General features: G+C 49.6%; 1 long non-coding RNA gene across 1 annotated transcript in view; it reads left to right on the top strand.

Annotated features, from left to right (window-relative positions):
• The window catches only part of LOC106792461, a 16,024-nt gene extending 15,055 nt beyond the window's left edge, over positions 1 to 969 (top strand). The window contains exon 2 of the long non-coding RNA XR_001382297.1: positions 638 to 969. This is a non-coding gene — a long non-coding RNA (uncharacterized LOC106792461). The remainder of the gene's footprint in view (positions 1 to 637) is intronic.
• Positions 970 to 4,773: the final 3,804 nt, after the last annotated feature.

The following is a 4,773-nucleotide window of genomic DNA, read 5'->3' as shown; positions in this document are numbered from 1 at the left end:
CTAATCGAACCATCTAGTAGCTGGTTCCCTCCGAAGTTTCCCTCAGGATAGCTGGCACTCGTTTGTTCTTATTGAACGTAAACGAGTTTCATCTGATAAAGTGAATGATTAGAGGCCTTGGGGCCGAAACGACCTCAACCTATTCTCAAACTTTAAATGGGTGAGATCTCTGGCCTTTTTGAACTATGAAGCCACGAGAGATTTTGGATCAGAGTGCCAAGTGGGCCAATTTGCGTAAGCAGAACTAGCGCTGTGGGATGAACCAAACGCAAAGTTAGAGCGACTAAGGCGACGCTTATGGGATACCATGAAAGGCGTTGGTTGCTTAAGACAGCAGGACGGTGGCCATGGAAGTTGAAATCCGCTAAGGAGTGTGTAACAACTAACCTGCCAAAGCAACTAGCCCTAAAAATGGATGGCGCTGAAGCGTCGCGCCTATTCTCTGCCGTCAGCGGCAAGTGTGGTGGTTGGCCCGGGTTTACTCGGGCGCCGCTACGAAACCCTGACGAGTAGGAGGGTCGCGGCGGTGTGCGCAGAAGGGTCTGAGCGTGAGCCTGCCTGGAGCCGCCGTCGGTGCAGATCTTGGTGGTAGAAGCAAATACTCCCCCGAGGCCTTGGAGGACTGACGTGAAGAAAGGTTTCGTGTGAACAGCCGTTGCACACGAGTCAGTCGATCCTAAGCCCTAAGAGAAATCCTATGTCGATGATGGTGTGCAGACAAAATGTTGTTTTATTAATAACGACACACGTCCGTCGGGCGAAAGGAAATCCGGTTCCTATTCCGGAACCCAGCAGCGGAACCGCTTGCAAATCGGGCCCTCGTAAGAGAGTTCGTCGGGGTAACCCAAAATGACCAGGAGACGCCGTCGATAGATCCGGGAAGAGTTTTCTTTTCTGTATAAGCGTTTAAATTCCCTGGAAACCTCTAGCAGGGAGATAGGGTTTGGAACGCGAAGAGCACCGCAGTTGCGGCGGTGTCCGGATCTTCCCCTCGGACGTTGAAAAATTAGGAGAGGGCCACGTGGAGGTGTGGCGCCGTTTCGTATCCATATCCGCAGCGATCTCCAAGGTAAAGAGCCTCTAGTCGATAGACTAATGCAGGTAAGGGAAGTAAGCAAATTGGATCCGTAATTTCGGAATAAGGCCTCCCGCGGATCTTCCTTGCTGCGAGGCTTCCTTTCGGTTTATCCGTTACGGTCGTCCTGTTCGGCCGCCATTCAACGCTCAGCTCAGAACTGGCACGGACTAGGGGAATCCGACTGTCTAATTAAAACAAAGCATTGCGATGGCCCTCACATTTGGACACAATGTGATTTCTGCTTAGTGCTCTGAATGTCAACCTGAAGAAATTCAAGAAAGCGCGGGTAAATGGTGGGAGTAACTATGACTCTCTTAATTATGCCTAATATCTCSTCATCTATTTTATTACGAATTAGTGAGAGTCATAGATTAGCAAGCAGCGACCTCTTCGTGGTTCCCGCTAGGTAGTATCCTCCTAGTGAGGAGAAACCAACAGCTGCCTCTGCGTCTAACGGTCTTGGGGGTTGCCAGACCACTCGACCGATTACAGTTTGCACTATCGGACAAAACAAGCCTCGGATGGGATAAGCTTCCGGCGGGCCCTCAGGCTCGTCCGGCCCGACTGACTCACCAGGGGCTGTTGGTGTCCAACCTGTTCCCACTGCGCAACCTGACGAGTACCCTTGCTTGGTGCCCGGTTACAACAAGACTTTTGCTACCTCTCGTGGAAGAGGGGCGCACCTCAGCACCAACATAAAGACTGGAACGACCAACAACTGAGTTCCAAAATATCGAACGTAAAAGCTCCCTGGTCAGCTGAGGAGTCTGCTCTTCTAGCGCGAAGCGAGGCTCGCCTAAAAATTGCAGGCGAGAGATTTATAAATCAGGCTCTGCATGCTAGCCACCTCAATCGAACGTTAGAAGCCATAAAGGGGCATAGGCAGTATGCACACTATAAAGAGAGTGTAGAGAGAGCGCTCGAAGAATTAAGACGACTGGAAACAGCTTCTTTCCTTGCCCGTCCATCCAGCAATATAGTGGGGACCTGAGCAATATCTTTCTCACTGCCATATCGAATACGAACGATCTACCTGATACGGGCTGTAATATAGCTCACTTGAAACGAATATGCTGCCAGGCTAAAGACTTGAACAGAAATTCTCTACTGGAAGAGATCTCTCTATACGTTAGAGAGATCTTCCCAGCTCCACACAAATAGAGATGTCAGAGGATATCTACACACGAGGCAGTCTCCAGTCGAAAAAGGCGCCGAGCTGATTATGCTCGTGTGCAGCGTGCATGGGCTAAGAACCCATACAAAGCGCCTCGCTCCATCTTGAAGGGCAAGGAGGCTGCCGCCATGCCCGGCAAGGCGGTCATGGCTCCCTATTGGGAAGCAGTTTTTACCGCTTCGTGTGATAGTTCTCCTTCTCTGACTCAAGGAGACTCTACTCTGGAGGAACTGTGGAAGCCGATTGTAGCCGAAGAAGTCCGCGGAGCGTTTCCAGGAATGGGCTTATCAACTGGTCCGGACCTGATCACTGTGAGGCAGCTACGTGCTGTTCCAGTGGGTATCCTTTGCAAGGTCTATAACGTATTTATGGGCTGCGCGAAGATACCGGAATGGCTCCTTGAATCCAGGACGGTTTTTATCCCCAAGAAGGATAATGCTACCGAGCTTGGCGACTTGAGACCAATTACGGTCTCGTCGGTTTTGGCTCGGTCCTTCCACAAGGTACTTTCGACCCGCCTTGTACGTACTGTTCCTCTGGATCGAAAGCAGACAGCCTTCCTTCCTCTTGATGGATGTGCAGAGAACACCTTTAGCCTGGACTTGCTTCTCCGATACTATAGACGCCAATTTAAGCCCGTCCACCTGGCATCTATGGACATCGCGAAACCGTTTGCTTAAGTCTCTCACAAAGCTATTTTTGCATCGCTGAGGGCTCATGGAGTTCCTCAGTCGATGGTGGCTTACATCGAATACGTGTATGAAAACAGCTTCACTTATTTAGTTTGTGAAGGCGATCACTGAGAAGGATTCATCCGACGTGCGGAGTAAAGCAGGGCGACCCGCTTTCTCCCATGTTGTTTAACATCCTACTGGACAGATTGCTGTGTGGGATGCAAGCGCATATCGGTGTCGAGCTAGGCTCTTACCACTAAAATGGTTTGGCCTTTGCCGACGGTGTGATGTTCGTCGCCTCGACCGCTCAGGGGCTCCAACTGACACTCGACTATGCTCTTGACTATCTCTAGCAGTGCGGATTGAACGTTAACGCCGCCAAATCCTTCACAGTATCTATTCGAAATGTTCCGCACGTTAAGAAGTCTGCGGTAGACAGCAAAACACGTTTCAAGGTAGCTGATCGAATTTTGCCCGCCCTGAAAAGATCTGATGAATGGAAGTATTTGGGCGTTCCCTTTACGTCTGAGGGACGCTCATTGTGCAGACCAGAACACTAACTTATAGCTGCAATAAATAAGCTGACAAAGGCGCTACTGAAACCACAACAACGGTTTTTCGCACTTAGATGTCACGTGCTGCCAGGGGTATATCATCTTCTAACTCTTAGCTGCACGCTTCTTAGTACGCTTAAGAAGTTTGACATTCTGGTGCGAGGATCAGTGAGGAAATTGCTCGCACTGCCCCATGACGTGCCAAAAGCTTATTTTCACGCTAACGCGAAGGATGGCGTCTCTTCATTCCATTTTTACGATGGCTAATGCCCCTTCTTTGAATGAAGCGTCTGAGGGGACTGGTCATCGGAGGACAGTATCCGCCGACCTACATTTCGAACGAGGTGGGATTAGTCGAACGACGTTTAAGGGACGGCCCTTCAATCTTAGATTCTAAATACAAGATTGAGCGGCGTTGGGCGTTACTTCTACACTCATCAGTAGATGATAGATCATTGGCGAGCTCGAACGATGTCCCGCAACAAAATCAGTGGGTCATTGATGGAAACCGATTTCTCTCGAGTCGGGATTACATCAACACTGTCAAGTTAAAGAATAAATGCTCTGCCTACAAAATCTAGAAGCAACCGCGGAAAGATCGGTAGTAGACTCTGCAGAGCTGGCTGCAATGAGACAGAAACGACTAACCACATTGTGCAAATATGCCATCGAAAACATGGAGCACGAGTTTCTTGGCATAACGTTGTCGTCTCGTACATCAAACGTGCGATGGCGAAAAAATATGACACTGTGGAACAAGAACCGCAATTTTGAACGTCAGCGGGTCTCAGAAAGCCAGACCTCATTGGTATTAAAGGGTCTAAAGCTATCGTCGCGGATGCTCAGATTGTAGGAGAACAGAGCAACTTGACAGTGCCTCATGCTGGGAAAACAGATAAGTACGCTGGTTTAAAGGCGGATATCCAGGCGCGATATGGTGTGGAAGCTGTGTTATTCACATCGGTCACCCTATAATGTCGTTGATTATGAAGCTGTAAGAGCGTTGACGACCTCCTTCGAACGAACATCCTCAGGAGGTCCGAGCTTAAAGTAATTTCATCACGCGTTCTTGTTGGCGAGATGAATTGCTACAATACGTTCAGCCGATCAACCGCTGTACGGAGGGGATGCCTCCCAATATCAGGGATCAGGTAGTTCATTAATAGGTACTGGGTCGTAATTGGTGTTGCCTGCAATGCTCAGGTATAAAGTGCGATGGGGTTTTTAGTTGGTAAGGCCGGTGTAATCCGGTCAGCCCGACACTACCTGTACCAACACCTTCAGGAGTGCGCA

This window comes from Polistes canadensis, unplaced genomic scaffold (genome assembly GCF_001313835.1).
Source record: "Polistes canadensis isolate GaletaPanama2010 unplaced genomic scaffold, ASM131383v1 scaffold_436, whole genome shotgun sequence".
Classification (NCBI taxonomy): Eukaryota; Metazoa; Arthropoda; class Insecta; order Hymenoptera; family Vespidae; genus Polistes; species Polistes canadensis.
The sequence above is the reverse complement of the archived record's forward strand: the minus strand, read 5'-3'. Positions and strand labels throughout refer to the sequence as shown.